General features: G+C 35.2%; 1 long non-coding RNA gene across 2 annotated transcripts; it reads right to left on the minus strand.

Annotated features, from left to right (window-relative positions):
- Window positions 1-18,413: 18,413 nt before the first annotated feature.
- On the minus strand, window positions 18,414-21,324 carry LOC110928638. Of its 2 annotated transcripts, XR_002586521.2 has the most exons (4): window positions 20,889-21,318; window positions 19,670-19,755; window positions 19,278-19,368; window positions 18,414-18,699 (listed from the first exon to the last, which is right to left on the minus strand). It is a non-coding gene; the product is annotated as an uncharacterized LOC110928638 (long non-coding RNA). The 2 variants fall into 2 exon arrangements; XR_004888234.1 differs by having other exon boundaries at window positions 19,278-19,755; window positions 20,889-21,324.
- Window positions 21,325-21,576: the final 252 nt, after the last annotated feature.

Below are 21,576 nucleotides of genomic sequence, written 5' to 3' on the forward strand. Positions count from 1 at the left end.
CATAATAACCAGGTACACATTTTCTATGTATGTTTACTGGAGTATTGGTGCACTATAATTACATCCATAAGGTGTTTCAATTAACCTCTTAAGCACTCAAATGCTTTAGGATACTCATGGGGAGTTCTAATTATATTCAATTCAATAACATATACAACCTGTATATGTATTCAGATCTGAATTTATATAATAATCATAATATTCTCGAGAACTTATTTTATATGACTTAGTATCAAGTGATACATAACTTTCCTAAGACGCATGTCAATTCTCTTTTATATATTACTAGATTAACAAGATATTGGAAACTCAATGCATCCACCACTGGAGAATACGTTTTCTCTTAATCAATCATAGGTCTTTGTGAAAATTCTTGTGCCACCAATTTTGACTTATATCACTTAATTTGATTTTCACATGATTCGCATAAAAGACACTTTTGTATCCAACATATTTTACAACTTCAGTTGTATGGACTGTTGGTCCAGAAACTTTCCAGTTCATTAGAGAACTAAACTCTGCCTTATTTGCGTCTTTCTATTTTGGCCAATCATTTCATAATATTCATTCATAGGCAGATCTTAAATCTTGATCCTTATCATTTAATCATTTTAAGCGCTACATTATATACAAAAGTATAACGACATCGATTTTTATTTTGATTCCATACATATGTTAGACATGATACAACTTATCGAGATCTCTTTATTTTCAGGTACCTGAGGTTCTTCTTGAACCATCATGTCTATTGTCTCTTCAGGAGATCTTATTACTATAACCTCGACTTGACCATCTTAATTACTTGCTCCAATTTTCGAGAAATTTTATTGTTGGAATCAACTAGTCTACCACGCTATAGGCGTGCAATAGACTCATTACAAAAATATGTGGTTGTCCTCTTGGGACACAAAGATAACTGGAGCATAAGCAGTTGATTATGTGACTTACTTGGTCACTCTATTTAGGCCAGTGAACTTGTCTGGTAATTTGTTCTTTAATATTGGTAAATGAATTATACTTTAAATTTCTAGTTCATAGTTTATAGTCTGAGGATCAAGATGACATGATAATTCATTTCACTTTTCACTTTCCAACTGCTTGTTATCTCCCCCTAATGTTGGGAACATTCATTCACTGAAGTGAAAACCAATGAGCCATAAACGAATTTCTCACTAATGGCTTTAAGTATTTAATCATAGACGATTATTTATACCCAACATTCTCAAACTTTATAGAAGTCCCATCTTTGTGCGGTGTGGTGGATGAGTTTCAATATATGTCGCACAACCAAAATCTTGATGAGACATATTTGGTTCCTGACCAAAAACCAACTGTATGGGGGAGAACTATAACTTATTGGCTTGATGTGAATTGATGGTACTATATATAAAATTACATGTACCTAAATGAACTTTTGCTCATCTCATGATTACTAGCTTTGTAACTAATAGTAGACGTTTAGTAATCACAATAACACTTATTCCAATGATCGTTAATAACTTGGGAATCAAATTCACGATTATCAAATAAATATACTAATCCGGATTAATATGCTTGCTATCACATTAGCTAAGCCACAATCGCACAAGCTTTAGGTTGTGGATTTGATAACCATTTAGACGATGCATCGATTTAAAACACTAAATGGTATCATGTTGGGATATTCATATCCTTTAATCGCTTCCAGAATATTTAGGTATACACACCCTCGTTTATTTTGTAAATATATAATTTTCCTTGAGAGCAAACATTACATGCTAATTATTATCTTGAAGAATCTTCTAGTTCTTCATTATGTTTCACATCATCATTGACTCGGTGTGGTCTAACCGGTCATGCCAACTAATTAAATAATTTTTATCCATAAACTTCTGGTTTATGATCGTATGTGTATTACTTGCTTGTATGTAATACAAAACTTATGATACAAGAGAATATATTATAACTTCAAAGTTAAAAGCATCACGTTATGCAATCACTCCTTAGTTGCCACTTTTGTGGTCCATTATCATTATTAAAATGACCATCATTACAATTCTTATAGTCATTCTCATTATTACAAGTTTCTCAATTAGGTCCATCATTACATATACAATGATTAATATATAATCACATTCACTTTTGGGAATGGAGTAGGACCAAAACAAGCTTCATGTTTTTCATTATTTACTCGGTCACATGAGTATAAAAGCATTTCATATTCCATGACTCTTATAATGATATTGCTACTTTAGGAGCATATGTCTCAAGTGTGACAATCAATTTTTCCTTGTAAATAATGTTCTCTTTGCTTACCATCAATTGAGAAGTAGTTGAGTCGTATAATATTTATCAATCTTATATCTTACGACCTTTATAACGATCATTGTATAGTCATCACATTATTAACATGTTTGATCTCATTACATGAGCATCATAACAATTTCCTCAATTACCATGATTATGAACTTTACACCAATTATTATATCATCACATTCAGTTCAAGGAATGAATTATAACCAAACAACTATCATGGTGACATCGTTATAATTTTCTTAGTTGTTATATACATGATCGCGACCTTACATTGGTCATTCTATCATCGCATTCACTTCATGAATGGATTAAAATCACACAACTTTTATGGTGGTCATTTCAAACCTTATATAATATTTAACAATCTTGCTTCTTCAAGAGCATATTTGAGGTTTGACAATGGAACTTATTTTATTCCACATGTATAACTAATTTTTTCACCACATAATATCAATTGTATGACCGAATCATTAAGATTTATCAGTCCAAAATCGTACAAACATCAATAAATTTACAATAAGTTTTAGTGAGTTTGACTTCGAATGTCATATTATAAATGAATCTTGATCACTATTCAATCATGTTTATAACGTGTGATCATATACACAACTTTAATTTAGCTGCTTCATTAAAGACTGTTTATATACATAAACAATGGCATATTAATGTACAAAATCAAATTGTACAATATATAATTGATATAAGATGCCTTCTCATCAAATACAATATAATAAAATATACATTTTTTTATTTTCCTTACTAATCATGGTTAAATATGAAGAATATATTAGAACACTATTAAAACGTTTAATGTAATATATCCACGTTATATCTTTTCTTATGATAATATGTTAATTGCATAACTCTATGATACATTACATAGGTTTTCTAAACAAATATAAAGTTTTTAATCATATAGTGTCACCGAGTATATGAATCATATAAGAAGCATTTCTATATATGAATTGTACTCAGAGAAAGGAACACATGACTATTATAATAAACTTATGTGCATACATCATGCATTCAACCATAATTTTAATATAACTATGTACACAATCATATATGAAATAAAAATCAGATTCCTAAAAACACATAATATTGAATGACGGATATCATACAACATACATTTTTCATATAAACACTTCAAATATTTAAATTCTTAGGTAATTAATTAAAAAAATTTATGAAGTTAAAACATAAGTATGTATGTGGTAACATCGACCAATGTAAATTATGCGATTTCTAAATGATAACATTACATCATATTATTATAATGTGGAAAATAATAATCTTCCGATAATAAAACAATTAAAGAATTAGGCTATTATATATGTACACATTAAACAATTGCATTGTTATACATTTACACTTCTATTCATATTGAACTTTTAATTACAATAATACTAATAATATTAATTATGATAATTATGAATAAAGATAACATGGGATAACTTCATAATAAGACCACTACCGTTTCTATACTTCTATAATAATAATAATAATAAAGGTAAACTTAACTTATTATAAGTTTTAATAAGCTTTTTTTTAATTCAACTAATTAAGTAATAATTAAGAAGAATAAAGAAACATAAATTCAAATAAATAACGTTTTTAATGAGGTTAATGAGAAATAATATCACAATTAATACTTTTCAATTATATTTTACAATTAATAATATTCCATTCACCCCTGTGAATTGCATTTAATTGAATTTAAGTTAAATTACTATTACTAAATTCAAATAAATTCCAAAAGAAAAATAGTAAATTCAAATATATATATATATATATATATATATATATTATGTATGCAAGTGATATTCATATTTGAATCTAACAAATTTTATAGATAAATCATTAACTTAATATGATTTCAATCAAGTCCATACAAAAGTTGATATAAAGTTCTGTCTTTCTTATTATATAAAAGGATATTTGATTTTGGGGTAAACCATAAATTTAAATCAAACAAAGGCGAGTATCAATACAAAACATAGATATTAGAATGCAATTTTACTTTTAAAGCATTCATTAAAAAAATAGAAAATTGTCACAAAAGTTAATTTATACTTTTCTGGTAAAAGTTTGAATCTTCAAATTGTAATTATAAAATTAACCAACACATCATTTATCATTTATAACTTTGTCAGAGTTAACTCATAGCACTTTATGACAATTATTACTATATTAATTAAAATAATATAGTAAACAAAACGCCAAAGGTTTTTTTTTTTTTTTTTATTAACAACCCATCAAAATGAGTCTTGATGAGTTGCTAAAAGATGCGATTCTGTTATTTTCAAAAACATGATTTACCTGGTCAGCCGTCATCTATTCATTTTGGATTACAAGACGTCGACATCTTTCGAATTGAGAGTGATTGTTGCAATGTTTCGATTATTGTCGCTTCAGTGTATCCTTGGGAGGGGCGGCAAAACCTTGCAAGAACAATTTCTAAAGGTGATGAACAATGAAAACGCAAAAGGGATCTTAAGCCAAATAACACTAGAGTTTTTAGATGAGCACGTTCGTGCTGATAACGTGTTGTGAAACAACGACCTACTAGCGACTAGTATATGAACTAAAGCGCAAATATCAAAGGAACATAGAGAGAAAGATAGAATAGAGAATTGTTATTCATTGAGATATCTACACCATATACAAATGCCACTATATATAGGCATATACATTAATACAAAAGAACTTAAAGAGATGGGAGTTATAGGAGTTGTGTATATGGAAAGTCACCTTATAAATGATGCATTCATAACAATATAAATGTTTATATGTTCATAGTCTACCATCTTAAAACAATGTGAAAATATTGATAAATCCTTTCATAGAATTTATGTTGTCAACACCATAAATCAACTATGGAACGACTGCAGAAGGAGTTGAACAAAAGCTAGAATCATTTTGTTGAATAAGTCATGTTATGCACTTGTATAATGACCATCCAAGGCTTATAGTAAAGTTCGAAATCAAGATAAGAAAGAAGAACAATGGCCGATGTCATAATTTGACCGTCTAACATTGGACATATTTTTCTCAGGGGTAAAACATGATAAGTCAAGCAAAAAAGTGCAAAACTGATATACATGGTGTGTTCATGTTTTTAATAAACAAAAGAAAAGAATAGAAAATGAATTAAGGAGAGAAAAGAAAAATAATAGAAAGAAAAGATTTAATTACCTATCTCGAGTTCGAAAGAAATAAAAAGAAAAGTGAGATTTTATATATTAAAAGTTCTTTCCTTACAAATCAATCAAATTTAGAAGGATTTAAAATAAATGAAATAAATATAATTTTTCCTTGTAAGGCCTCCTAATCCAAGATCTCACTCAGCTAAAGCAACCAAAAGGTGTGCGGAATCCACCTGATGATCAACCACTGTAGATGAACACAAGAATGCAAGGATTTGAGAGAGAAATCAAGAATACACAGAGTATTCTTGATGAAGATGAATGACGTCACTCACACAAAGCGCCGCCAGACAAAGAGCACAATGATTAGGGCACAGAAATTCACACAGAAATCGTTACCTTGTCTATTCCATATAAAAGTATATATACAAGGTGAACCCCGGACTTTCCACACCAAATAGAAAGCTCGGACAAAGCACAAAGCAAGCACAGAGTTTTTGCTACAAAACTCAGACAAAACTAGACTATACAAACTCTGTCTAATCATAAACTCTTTCTACACATAAACTCTTTCTAAAATAAACTCTGTCTAGCTATAAACTCTTTCTAAAATAAACTCCGTCCAAAATAAACTCTTTCCAAATAAACTCTTTCCAAATAAACTCTTTCCATAAACTCTTTCTAGAAGAAACTCTTTCCATAAACTCTTTCTAGAATAAACTCTTTCTAGACTTTGGACAATGTTCAATAAAGACCCTAGATGTTGGAAGCCTTGCACTTATCACCCAAAAGTGCATTAACAAACTCCCCCTTGATCAGTGCATGGTCTTCATTGAACTTGAGATCTTCAAACTTCCATTGGTAACATGGGAGTCATGCACTTATCACCTAAAGTGCATTAACAAACTCCCCCTTGATTAGTGCATGGTCTTCATTGGACTTGAGATCTTCATCCTTTCTTTGAGAGCTGCTTCCCGCCCAGACCTTGTTATTCACACAGAACTGAACCACCTTGATGGACTGGTCAGCTAGAACACGATCTTCTTCATTGTATTTTAGAGGCAGGCGTCGAAGCTTCTTCAGATGTGCTCCCCTTAAGTTTGCAAGCCAAATCAGATCCAGCACCTTAGCAATCTCCTTCATCACTTTCGTTTTAGAAATCACTGATTCCCCAGTCTTGAGATGCACGAGCCAGATGCACACAACTTCTCCAAATATTCCATCTTGAGATGAACGATCCAGATGCACACAGCTTCTCCAATCTTTCATCTTGAGATGAACGATCCAGACCTGAAACACTTAACCCAGGATTAAGAAACTTGACCCCGAAGATATCGGCCCAAACCTGGATCCCAAAAATAACTTCCAATACCCCAGAATAAACAATTGAAATATTAAACAATCAATATTTAATAACTTATTTAAACAATTTTCACAACCCTAGAGTATTCTTAATAAGATAACTCGCACATAGAAACAAGAAAGCAAAATCTTTTTGTGATTTTTCATTTTTTTTTTTGACTGAAAGGAAATAAAACCTAGAACGTATTTACACTAATTATCTTTTTGTGAAGTCGGAGCAAAGGAATCATATCGGTTTTACTGTCGGTATCCAACACAGAAACCATAGCATTTAGCTTTAATGTTTTAGACTAATGTTGACAGTTCAAGACGTTCAACGGTATTGTGGTCCACTTAAGTTTTAGCACGCTTTCGAACACTGTTTTCGAGATATGGAATTAAGTGTATTAAGCTGACATTAACTGTGTTTACCCACCTCAGAATATACTCCCGTATCAAGGTATGCGCGAGAGATCATCTTACTGGTGAGTATACCATTTATCATCTGTTTTTGACGTATAAGCTAATGTGAGATACTCACTTATTTGAATTTCAGATGCAAAGGGCACAAGAGCAAGTCATTTGTGATAGAATCACTTATTGAGGATAGACTTGACTCCCGCAAGATTTTGAGGGACATGTGATTGTTTATCACTTATTCGGGTCGGATGCATCATGTTTTGAAGATATTTACACGTATGTATGGTATCATGGAAGATCTAGACTTGCGTCCCCGTTATTATCGGTAAAAGAAGCAACCATGATACCCAGATGATAAACAGCATAAAGACCACGTATCTCAGAACCTCGGCAATCTATCAAACGAAATTACGGTACCAAGACCATATATCCGAGAGATGCGCCTCACGAGTTACGCAGTTCATTATGTTTATATACCAAAGACAGGTTCTTATTTACGCGTAAAACCTACCGATGCAACGTATAATGAAGCTGTCACATTTAATAGTTAATCTCATATATATATAGCCATAGTCCTGCACCAGATACGACTAACCGATGTACTATCATTTCCCTTATATCTCAACACGACTTCATTTTAGATTTTTCAAATGTTTTTGTATTTTTCTGAAATTTATCCTACAACTAAGTAAAATGTTTTTGGAGTTTTTCAATATTTCGAAAGCAGTAAGAACTATACAGAAAAGATAAAATAAAGTTTCTATGCGAGTTTTGAAAGCATTTTACTCTGGGTTGATCATGCCAATCATTCGGACCAGATTTTCAAATCTAGCCCGATCGAATGTTTTCGTAAACAGGTCGGCAAGATTATCCAAGGTGTCTACCCTAACCACTTCTATCAACCCCTTCTCAGCACAGTCGCGAATAAAGTGATGCCTGACATCTATGTGCTTAGTGCGTGAGTGATTTACCGGATTGTTTGTTATGGAAATGGTAGAGTTATTATCAACAAGGATAGGAGTTCGAGTAAAATTCAAACCGTAGTCCCTCATTTGCTGCTGAATCCACAAAACCTGAGCACAACAGCTTGAAGCAGCAATGTACTCGGCCTCGCACGTGGATAGAGAAACGACAACTTGCTTTTTGCATTGCCAAGAGACAAGACGGTTTCCAAGAAGTTGTGCGCCACCAGAGGTTGACTTTCTGTTCATCCGGCACCCTCCAAAATCTGCGTCAGCATACGCCATCAAATCCAGACCACCTTCAGCTGGATACCACAATCCAAGCTTAGGCGTTCCTTTCAGATATCTGAAAATACGCTTGACAGCTTTCAAGTGCGACTCCTTCGGAGTTGATTGGTACCTAGCACACAAACAAACGGAGAACATAATATCTGGCCGTGAGGCAGTTAGATACATCAATGAACCTATCATTGCTCGATATAGAGTTGGATCCACTTCAGGATCTTTCTCATCATCGGGTGAAAGCTTGAGATTTGTTGGTAGAGGCGTGTCATAGGGTAAGCTATCTTCCAATCCAAATCTCTTGAGAATCTCGTGGACATACTTTGTCTGATGCACGTACGTCCCGGTTTTTTCTTGACTCACTTGAAGACCTAAGAAGAAAGATAACTCGCCCATCGCGCTCATTTCAAACTTTGACTTCATCACCTTTTCAAACTCACGACACAACTCTTCATTTGAAGAACCAAAGATTATGTCATCAACGTAAATTTGCACGATCAGAAAATCTCCCCCTTTCTTCAAAATGAACAATGTGGAGTCGATTGCACCACGCGAGAACCCATGCTCCAAAAGATGCTTTGACAACGTCTCGTACCAAGCTCGAGGAGCCTGATGGAGACCATAGAGAGCCTTGTCCAACAAATAGACCTTGTTGTCTAACCCTGGAGCTTCGAAACCCGGCGGTTGGGACACATACACAGTTTCATGCAATTTCCCATAAAGGAAGGCGCTTTTCACATCCAACTGATAGACTTTGATACGCATGTGGGCAGCAAAGGCTAGAAACAAACGAATAGCTTCCAGTCTTGCCACCGGTGCATAAACTTCTGTATAATCAATCCCTTCTTCCTGATTGAAGCCTTGAACAACCAAACGTGCTTTGTTTCTGACAACGACATCCTTATCGTCTTTCTTGCACTTGAAGACCCACTTCGTGTTGATTGCATGTTGGCCCTTAGGAAGATCGACCAAATTCCACACCTTTAACTTGTCGAACTGAGCTAACTCTTCTTGCATCGCCTCACACCAAGAATTATCCTTCAGAGCCATTTGATAGTTCTTCGGCTCAATCTGAGAGATAAAACATTCATGCAGGCTAAGATTGTAGATTTCTTCTTTCTTGATAGCAGAGAACAGACATTGCATTTCTGAAATACTCCTTCGCGTTTGCACTCCCGCAGTTGGATTCCCAATAATATTATCAACAGGATGATGAATATTTGTTCTAGGAACTGGGATTGCAGGAGCTTGAAGATTGTTTCCCAAATTCGATTGAATCTCCCCCTCAGCATTAGCACTACTACTAGAAGCTCCACCATTACCAGAAGACGCATCAACATTTGGATATGCTGAAAAGTCAACATATAGATCTCCACTTGTAGTTTGAGCAGCTGCATTGGGGATCTGATCAGCAACAACATCATTTACGGTCGAAGAATCAGCGACTGGAACACTCGAAGACACATTAGTAGGAATACTTGCTCTCCAGCTCGCATCCACTTCATCTTTGTTCACAAGATGTGTGTATACAACCTCCGAATCTTCTTCTGAAACATCAGGAAGATCAAACGAATCAAATAATTTATCATAATCATAACCGCTTTTGGGACCGAATTCGGACGGTGGAGGATCGAAACTCAAAGGAGTTATATCAAACACGATCTCCACTGTTCGTTTCTTGATGTTATAAACGCGTTTGTTTGGAGTTCCATTGGCATAACCCAAGAAGAACCCAATTTCACCAACTTCCCCCATTTTCGGAGTATCTTTGGTGCGTTTGATAACACACTTAATCCCAAAAGGTTGAAAACCAGATAGGTTCGGTTTCCTGCCTTCAAGCAATTCATAACAAGTTTTATCTTCTCTTTTGACAGTAAGCACATGATTTAACACATAACATGCAGTGTTCACCGCCTCGGCCCAGAAGAAAATTGGCAATTTTGATTCAGAAAGCATAGTGCGGGCCGCCTCAATTAGGGTACGATTCTTCCGTTCTGCAACTCCGTTCTGTTGAGGAACATATGGAGCGCTGAACTGATGAATTATTCCCATTTCCCGACATAACTCATCCATATACTGATTCTTAAACTCAGTGCCGTTGTCACTTCGGATTTTCTTAATTGGAAGTGAATAATTTTTCTCAAGTTGTTTGAATAAATCTCTTAAAATACCAGCGGTTTGATCCTTTGTTTTTAAGAAAAATACCCATGAATAACGTGAGAAATCGTCAGTGACAACTAAGCAATAAGACATACCACCAATGCTAGCAACATGGATCGGGCCGAAAAGATCCATGTGAAGCAACTCAAGTGGTTTTTGGATTGAGTTAACTGTTTTCGGTTTATGAGGCTTTCGTTTGATTTTTCCTTTTTCACAAGATTCACATTTGTTGTGCATATTAAAACTACGTAAAGGAACCCCCAACACCAAGTTGTTTTTCACTAAGTGGTTCATCTTTCGCAGATGCACGTGGCCCATTCTCCTATGCCAGAGATACGATTGATCTTCAGTCGCCTTTGAAAGTAGACAAGTCACTGGAGCAGATGAGTTAACCAACGGGCGCATGTCCATGACATATGTGTTATTCACCCTTGGAGCCCTCATAACGATCCAATCTTCAGGAACAACAAATCCCGGACGCAATACGAAGCAAGCTTTATCAGTGAACAGCATCGTGTACTTGTTATCACAGATTTGAGAAACCGACATCAAGTTATGCTTCAGTTCTTCAACGTAGTTCACTTTATGCAGCGTGATTTTTCCATTCGACACGGAGCCTTCACCGGTGATGTAACCACCCTTTTCACCGGCAAAATTCACATAACCACCACGAAATTGTTTAAAATTGTTCAATAATTCTTTATTTCCTGTCATGTGTCTGGAACAGCCACTATCGATATACCAAATATAGATAGCCCTCTTCAGCTGCTCCTACACTCCCCAACAAAAATTTAGTTAGAGTGTGGGACCCAAGCCATGATGGTCTTGGGTCGTCCTGATTCGTCAACATAAGAAAACTCTTTGAAATAACCATCATCGCCTCTGTGTCCACCATTTCCATTTCGGAAATTGTTGGAATGAGTCCCCGAAAATCGTGGATTGTACGGAGTTGACGATCTGTTGGTATAACCAGAGTTTCCATACCCTCGGCTTCCATAGTTTTGGTAATTGTAATTTTGATTCCTGGGAGGCTCAAAATTCCTACCAAATCTAGGAGCATCTTCTTGTCTTGAGAATGATCGTGGACGATTATCCGAATGCGGTCTTTGATTTGGAAATCGGGGGGTGATGCATTTCGATCATTCACGAATCTGTTCTGTGCATGAGGTCTAGCATAGTTGTTGTTCAAACCTCCAGAACGATTGTCATTCTCAACTCCTTGAAAGGTGACATAATTTTGTCGTCTGTGAGGGGTTTTCTCACGAGTATCATGTCTTTGAGGCACATTTTCTGATCTGTCCCCACGGTTAATAACAGCAGGTTTATCCTCTTGATCCTGATTTTGTTGTGATTTAACATTTGGTTTAACAACTGGTTTTACTTCTTGTTTAATCACTTTGTTTTTCTCAACCTTTTGATTTTTACCATTTTTCTTTTCAACATTAACTGATTCATTTTGTGGTTTGTCAACAAAAGGTTTCTTTTGATCAGGATCAACAAGTGATTTACCCCTGTCATCTGGACAGTCTGCTGCTAAGTGTCCTTTCCCACGACACTTGTAGCATTTGCGAATTTTCGCAGCATTCTTCGGACGTTCCTCATGATCGGTCGAAGATGAAGAGGCATTGGCGGGATTTTTCAAAATTTGGTTCACAAACTGTGAGTTGGAACCCGTCTCAATTTTTACTTCTTCTTTGATAAAATCTTTCCCTTTAACAAACTCTGTTTTAGGGACATTTTTCAAAGCCTTTTTGTTTTTCCCACGTGACTTAGGTTTTGATTTTTCATTTTGAACTTGATTGAAAATTTCTAAGATCTTGTTGCTTATCAAATTTTCAATGTTTTCAAGGTTCACTTCATTTTTCTTAGACATGCCACTCTTCTTTGACTGATCTGAGTCTGTAACTTCATCTGGCTCAGATTCTGACTCACTTTGAGGTTCAACTGTCAAAGGAGTCGTTGGCACAAAGTTTGCCAATTCAGGATCAATGCTTGGCATCGATGTATAGTTATGGTTTACCGGAGGAGGCACCTTGGTATAACCAATGCCAAACATTTCTTCCTCAGATTCTTTGAGACGTTGGCTGCTAATACAAAAATTCATCACTTCAGATGAATCCCTAAACTTTTCAATCTTTCGTTGTAATTCCAAAATCAGATTATCTTTTTCCAAAATGATTTTGTTCTTTTCCAAAACAGAATTTTGACTTGTTTCAAGTTCAGATTTTAATTCCTGATTTTTAAGATTTCCCTTAGCCACAAGTCTCTCAAATTCAGAGATATCATTCTTTAGCGCTTTTATCTTAATTCGGTGTTCTTTATCCGAATTAGACAAAACCGCAATGAGTTCTCTGGATTTTTCTAAATCTGCAATTAAGTTTGTGTTATGAAGTGCATATCTATCAATCTTAGTCACAAACTCAACACATCTAGCACATCGCTTATCTACAGAAGATGATTTTACCTCAATGCCAGCCATGAATGCACAAGCCTCGTTTTCTACGGAATTTTCTTCCAACCGTTTAGCTTCTGCATTCGCAAATTGCTGCATCTCAGCTGTGGAGATGTTGAATTCAAAGCGTTCTCCTTTTTCTCCATCTTCTGTCTTGCTAGGTTTCTCAACAGTCTCTTCGATCGAAGGACTTTCATTCTCAGTAACATTCCCTGAATCCAACTCTTCTCCAAGAACTTCAGCTACAACTGCAAGCTCCTCAATGCTTGTCTCTTCAACAACCTCTTCAAACACTTCTTCGTTCACAATTTCAGCTATGAAAGCTTGTGACACAATAGCTCCTGAGATGTCTTCCAAAGCACAACCCCAGTCATAAGGCTCAGTCACACTCTGTAAAGGTTGAGCCACCATAGCATTGTTTGTCGAAGGTGTAAGATTTTCAGACCCACTTGAACGAGCACTTGAGTTGGAGGCAGCATTTGATGCATTGTTTTGAGGTCTTGAGTTGTTTCCTCGGGAGTTGTTGTCTCTGTCAGATCTTTCCATCTTCGGCTTTCGACAATCACGTGCGAAATGCCCGTAGATACCACAGTTGTAACACTTTACCTTTGACATGTCGACCCCCATTCGAGTCTTTGTCTGACCTCCTATGAACTTCCTACCCGTCTTCAGCAGAAACTTCTTCGCTCTACGGACTAGCAATGCCATATTGAGCTGTAGATCAAGTTCTTCCATCTCGTCTTGATCTATCTGATCGAAGTCTTCATCGAGACTTGACGGTTCAACGAGTTTCCCAAGACAGAAATTCTCGTATGCAGTCATGAAGGACGCCAACAGACCCATATTTTCTTCAATCAACTTCAAGCCGCTTGCATCTATCTTAGGAATGTTTACACTTGTTCCTTGAGATTTATGAGCGCCACTAGAAGAGTACATCCCTTGATTTGAATTGGTTGTTCCACTTGAACTGACATTGTTGCTTATGAAGGCGTGTTCACTTGCAGGACCTTCATTTTCCGAATACAAAGCAACACCGACTCCACCATTACTACCCTTATCTGTTGGTTTCGAAGCCTTATACAAATGAGGATCTTGGATCTTCTCGAATTCAGATGCTTGATCTTCCATATTCCAAGCGTAACCCCTCAGCTTCTGAACAACTTCTTCCAATGTAAGCTCTTCGTAGAGAACACCCTCTCTGATCAAAGCGGTGTACATATTCCATTCTCTCGAAAGACAATTCAGAAACTTCTCAACCTTCTCGAATTCAATGTAGATGCCCTCTTTACTTCTATCAAGTTCGCTCAGCAGATGATAAAATCGATTCACTGTGTCATCGAACGATTCATTCTTCAACGCTTTGAACACAACGAATTGAGTCTTCAAACGTTCGAGACGTCGTTTCTTGTACATTTCGTTTCCTTCATATCGCTGGATCATACTATCCCATAATTCCTTTGAGCTATTTCTCTTACGGAACGTATGAAGTATAGATTGTGTCATTGCCATCGTTATCATTGACATAGCTTTCTCTTCACAGTCATAAAACTTCTTCTGATCGTCAGTAAGTGCCAAGTACGTATCAATCGTCAACGTACGTACTGGAGTAGCTCCACATCCTTTAACGATACACAACCAGATCTTGATGTCTTTTGCTCGTACATATCTTTCAAAACGCTCCTTCCACTCAGGAAAATCAAGTTCGTTGACCAACAAAGGAGGTTTGTCGTTACTTCCTACCTCAGCATTGTGCTTGAGGCTTTGCACCATCGTAGTCAGATTGTTGTTTGCCATTTTAGACAACAACAGAGAACTTCAAAACCGTGAAGTGAGCTTCAATCAGAGTGTGAATCCCTGATCACAGAAACCTGAAATTAAACACAGACAACAGAGCTCGGACACAACACTGTTAGAAATTTAAAACTCAGACACCCTTACTGATTGAAAAATACGGACACACTGCACTTATACCTCAGTCTAGAGTGAGAGTATTAAACTCGGACTCTAACTACAGGATGAAAGTAAACTCAGATGACAAAATCGGACTCAAACTGATTATCTAAAGACTACTCGGACTCAAGATTAAAAACTCAGACTCAAGACAATCTAATAAATTCGGACTCAAGGACTTCTAATAAACTCAGACTCAAAGAGTTCTAATAAACTCGGACTTAAATAAAAATATCTAAACTCGGACTAGATTAGAGAAATAAACTCAGACTCTATAACAATTAAAACTCACACCTTAATATTTAAATTCGGACTATATAATAATATATAAACTCGGACTAAACTTTAATATTTAAATTCGGACAAGATATTGGTATAAATAATAAACTCAGAATGATAAGCTCTAATATTAAACTCGGTCAAGATATTGGTATAAATAATAAGCTCTAATATTAAACTCGGACTAAGCTTTAATGATATATATATTTAATGAACTCGGAGATGTCAAGGAGACTTACAAACTCAGACTAAATGATATGATAAATAAACTCGGACTCAACTATTGACTCAAATAGAGACAAACTCGGACTCGACTAGGGATTAACTAAACTCGGACAATTTCTAGCACTAAACTCGGACTCAAATTTTACTCGGACTAATATATGATAAACTCAGACTAAATTGAACAAAATACTCGGACCTACTATATATTATCTAAACTCGGACTTGAACTTATATATTAAACTCGGACAAGGACTTTAAACTAATTAAACTCTGACTAGACTTGGACCAAAACACAAACTCAGACTCAAACAAAGACACAAACTCAGACTAATTTACCTATAAAAGGAAAAATTCGGACCAAACCAATGAAAAACTCAGACTCAATAATCTCTAAAAGGAAAACTCAGACTAGGGAACAAGCTCAGACTGGTTTGAAACTCAGACAAGTTTCAAAACTCAGAAGGAACCAATCTTCGGAGTATCTCCCCAATGTGACTACACACTGGTTCAATAATACCCCGGAGACACAAACACAAAGTGTAAACCTCAGACCAAGCTTCCAAAGATCAAAACTCAGAATCTTTATCTCCTTCAAAGCTCTGTATGAACAAGAACAAAAACCCCTGAAAAACCCAGATGAAGAAAACACTAAAAACTCACTAAACTACTCAAAATCCATCATCCAAACACTAGAAATGAATGAAGAATCATGAATAACACACAAAAACTCACTAAAATCTCACTAAACCCTATCAAAGTATGAACTAATCTCACCCTTCAAACTAAGAACACCTACAGTAGTATGAGCACACTGCTCTGATACCACTTGTAAGGCCTCCTAATACAAGATCTCACTCAGCTAAAGCAACCAAAAGGTGTGCGGAATCCACCTGATGATCAACCACTGTAGATGAACACAAGAATGCAAGGATTTGAGAGAGAAATCAAGAATACACAGAGTATTCTTGATGAAGATGAATGACGTCACTCACACAAAGCGCCGCCAGACAAAGAGCACAATGATTAGGGCACAGAAATTCACACAGAAATCGTTACCTTGTCTATTCCATATAAAAGTATATATACAAGGTGAACCCCGGACTTTCCACACCAAATAGAAAGCTCGGACAAAGCACAAAGCAAGCACAGAGTTTTTGCTACAAAACTCAGACAAAACTAGACTATACAAACTCTGTCTAATCATAAACTCTTTCTACACATAAACTCTTTCTAAAATAAACTCTGTCTAGCTATAAACTCTTTCTAAAATAAACTCTGTCCAAAATAAACTCTTTCCAAATAAACTCTTTCCAAATAAACTCTTTCCAAATAAACTCTTTCCATAAACTCTTTCTAGAAGAAACTCTTTCCATAAACTCTTTCTAGAATAAACTCTTTCTAGACTTTGGACAATGTTCAATAAAGACCCTAGATGTTGGAAGCCTTGCACTTATCACCCAAAAGTGCATTAACATTCCTTCCATTTCCCTCAATTTCCTTCCTTAAAAGCTTTGGAACACGATTTGTTTTTAACATTCCTCTAAATCCTTTTTACCCATTCACTAAATGAAACTCGGGAACACAGATATAGGAGAAAATGTCACTCTTGAAAGTCTTACGAATTTTAGATAAAGGTTAATAAAATTAAATGTTTATAATATTTTTTTTAACTTAAATGTAGTTTGTGTATAACAGAATATATTCTTAGATAATATATTTAATACTCTCTTCATTTTATAAAACCAAAATTCGTAAAAACCAAATTTAAGACTTTGAATATTTTTATAAAAAAATATTTATAATTTTTGTTGAGCTTATAAAAGTCCCCACTACAAGACAAGGCAATTTCATCTATATATTCTGACATGTATGTATGTTGAACATGTATATATGTTTATGTGGGTATGTGCGTGTGTATGCGTTTATGTACGCATGTATTTATGTTTAGTTTTGACACAAGAACAAATTCGACAATATTTAATGGTGTACTGTACATTTCATCTCATGTCAACACTAGCTAAGGTGCTCGTTTGTTTGAACTTCATCATCCTAGGCAGCGACTCAGTGAAGAGATCAAGTGAGCATCTGAATGCATTTTGTGACCATCTTAATCTTTGTCCTACAATGTGATTAAAAATAAAAGAAAAGGATTTAGTTAGATTGGATTAACTGGATTTGTAACCCTCTTTTTTGCTTGTTCATTTGCATTCCTTACGCTCAAAGTGTTCATCATTATGTGCACAATTACATTAATAGTATTAATGAACGAGAATGGTACGTGGGCCAAGAGATACCAAAAGAAAAAGAAGAGGAGATAGTTCAAGAAAAAGAAGAAGAGAAAGAAAGGTTGAATAGAATTATTGCGGGGTTGGAGATAGAAAAAGAATAAGATAAGGCAAAGAAAGAGGCTACGAACGATAGAATAACAAACATTGAAGCGATGCTAAAATTTAGATCTTAAAACGTCTAATCATCGTGTTAGGTTGTAAACATTTTATTTTGCATATGTATTTTGTTAAGATAACTCGGGTATTTGATATTTCAGTTTGTAACTTTATGTGGATTGTTTTATATAATTTTGAGAATTTTACTAATGATTAAATTCTAATAATATGAACATTATTAATTAGCGGGTTTAAAATTGAAAATTGATTAAAAAAATAAAAAAAAAAACATTTTGGAACTGCAAAAACGGTTGCAAGTTTGTAAAAGGCAAACAGTCGGTAAGCAATCGCAAAAACGTCACAACAAGATCGTCGCAGTACTTACAACCACTTTTATGGTCGCAAAATCCGGTCACAAAACTATCACAAAGACCGCAACTTAGTCGAAATAGGAAACTGCTACTGGTGTTTCTCCGACCGCATTTTCGGTCGCAAAACCGTCATGGTCCGATTAAAGTTAAGTTAAAAGAGAGTTTCTTAATACCTTTAGCTTGATAGCTTGTAACACCCTAGTTACTAATTAACAATTTTATATGTATACGCCAACAATTAGATGTGTAGTTAAGCCTACACATACTATAAAAATACAATTTATTAAAACTTTTACAATTCATAAGTTATTCTACATAACGTGGTTGAATTCGTTGTTAGTTATTTGCAATGTGTTAGAGTGCGGAAGCATGTATCTATATCGTGTTCGGTCCTTCGTCGAGCTTGATCGTCTTCCGGCATCCAAAATGTACCTACAATTCATAAACGCGAAATGCTTTAGTCTTACGGGTTTTAAAATGTGTCCAAACGAGTCCGGGAAACCATTGATTCCAAAAACAAAAAGTTGAAAATAACCTCCACCGTAACTTACGGTGGCACCGTAAGTTACGGTGGCCTCTGTAATAAAATTTTCCTACCGTACAACAATAGGCAACCACCGTAAATAATTCAGCTCCACCGTAACTTACGGTGGCACCGTAAGTTACGGTGGCCCCTGCATTCAGCCTCTCCATTTTGCCGTAATTGACACGAAATCTTTCGTATCTTTAAATTCGCTTGTCCGTTTGACCTACCATTTCTTCCTACATGTTTGTAATTTGATTCTCCATCATATGGAGTTAAAGTCCGACATCCGACTTAATAATTTTTTTAGACTTTTATGCATTCGGCTTATTACCTTTCTACAAGATTTTGACCCGTCTATGCTTAAATGCATATTTTGACCCGTTAGAGAAAATTTAATCATTTAAGTTTAAATCCCACTCTCTACTTTAACATGTCATTTTTCTACATTAAGGTATTCGCATATCTTCACCAAATTTACGCGTACCTGGCGCGGGTCAAAGTATTGACCCGTTTTAATACCTTGCCTTAATAATTTGCTGATTCATAGCCACGTAAATTCCATAAGCCGTTTTACCCTGTGAGCATTAGACTTGACATGCACTTGTTAGTCGTTATTCGTCAAATGGTGTTAACATTACCATTTGACCTGTTTAGTCTAAACGACCAACATTTTGCACTTATATTTGAATGGTATTTATTTACCATTTCATTATTTAACCCATTTCGCCCCTTTTTGTCATTAAACATGGTTTTTATCCTTTTATTCTTCCCGACCCGTATCATTTCGTGTCGGAACCCATATTTCGGATATAACCTTGGTCGTGTCTATAATCTATAAAGTAAATACGTATAAAAAAAAGTGTAAGCTTTACTTACCTCGCGTCCGCGCAAACATCCTTCGCATCCATCATTCGTTTGACCCGTTCCTTTCCAAGCTCCCACCTAGCTTGTTTAGAGTCAAACTATATCATAACATCCATAAGATGGTTAGATTGGTCATTCTATACAATGGGCGTCACCCTATGGTCTCTCTTTTTTTACACACTTATCAATCAAAACATGTCATATATTCAACAGCTAGTTTTATACCAATATTCTTTTCATTCATTCATTAACCGTTTGACCCGTTAGTGAAGTTACTTATACAAACTAGTTAGTAAGTGATTTTAAACACTTTAAGCACGTCACATAAAGTGTTATTTGTTCCCAATAGTCAATACTTCATGCCTAAAGCAAGTATGTACAATCCTATGCCTTTTTCTTGGTTAATTAGAACATTACTAAAGTGCAGCGATTTTGTATTCAGCTGCTGTAATTGACCATTTTGACTCATTTAAAAGCTGAATTAGATCAACATGTTCAAAAATGGATCGTAGAACTCTAAAATAGCTTTCTAGGCATATATGGTACGTCTTCTAACGATGTTCCTATGATTTTATATGATTTTTACAAAATCAGCTCTCTGAAGTAAAAAAAAATGCTTCCAATCAGCTTGCTGTCAAAACAGTTCAGCCGACTTCGGACACTGTTTTGGCCCGTTTAACATCAGAATTTAACAAACATGTTCAAACATAAAACGTAGTATGTTTCAATAGCTTTCTGAGCATATAAGGCTCAACCTCACAGGTCGTTCCAATGATTTTATATGATTTTTTTAAAACTGCAGCCCCATAATTTTTAATCCCAATCAGTTTTGTTATATTTTCTTGTTCAAGCATTTCATCAAGCACCTTGTGTGCAACACGAAACATCAAATTTCTCCAGCCCATTTAAGTGTTCTAAACCCTTAAATTCTAGCATAAGTAACAAGTACTAACATCAAACTTCAAATCCAACTTCAGGGAGTTCTACTAACACAATTTAACCATTATGATTCTAGGGTTCATCATGTTTCTACAAAACTCATTTAGCACATAATCGGGTGATCATGAATTCACAATTATGAACATCAATTCAACAAGTAAATGACTAGGGTTTACTCCTAGACATCAAATCATTCATAATTTCATCATATAACAAACATGCAACCATCAAATTTCAGATTTCTAAGTTTACCTAGAAATCCAACTAGAGATTTTTCATAAAATTTACATACCTTGTGACTCCTTTTTCAGTGGGGATCACTAATACGTGCTCGGATTTCGATTTGGACCAGATTAGAGCCTTCAATTGATTGATTTAGTGAGAGTTAGGGTTTGTGTGAAGCTCCTGCTCGTTCCCTGCGTTTTTAATCGACCAAACACACCTAAGTGTGTGTTTGGTGGTGTTTATTTTGTTTTAATCTTTCAAGTTTCCCATTTTTAACGGTTTTGGTCCCTCGGGTTTTCTTTTGATCAAATAAAGCTATGCCTCACCATTAGTCACTTAATCACAAGCCACTAACTAGGTTAATTACTCCTAGTTATTTTAACGGGTTCGGGAAATTATAACCTGTTATGTTTTTAAGTCCCGTTAATTTGGCCTTTTTATATACTTTGTTTTCTCAAAGTATTTATCCCCCTTTTTAATTAATATTAGGTTTATTTATTTGAGTCCTAATATTTACCGGGTTAATTTTTACTACTAACGGCATTTTACCCGTCTTTACTATTAACGTGGTTTGATTACCAAACCCGTTTTTGGGATGTTACAAGTCTACCCCCCTTAAAGAGGTTTCGTCCTCGAAACCTTTTCTTACATAATTTATCGAGTTTAACTCCATGCATTTGCTTTCGAATACCAATTGAGCATTGCTCATATTTTGACCGATTGTTAGTATTACCAGAAAAATTATTGTACTATCT

The sequence above is a fragment of the Helianthus annuus genome, chromosome 3 (genome assembly GCF_002127325.2).
Source record: "Helianthus annuus cultivar XRQ/B chromosome 3, HanXRQr2.0-SUNRISE, whole genome shotgun sequence".
NCBI lineage: Eukaryota > Viridiplantae > Streptophyta > Magnoliopsida > Asterales > Asteraceae > Helianthus > Helianthus annuus.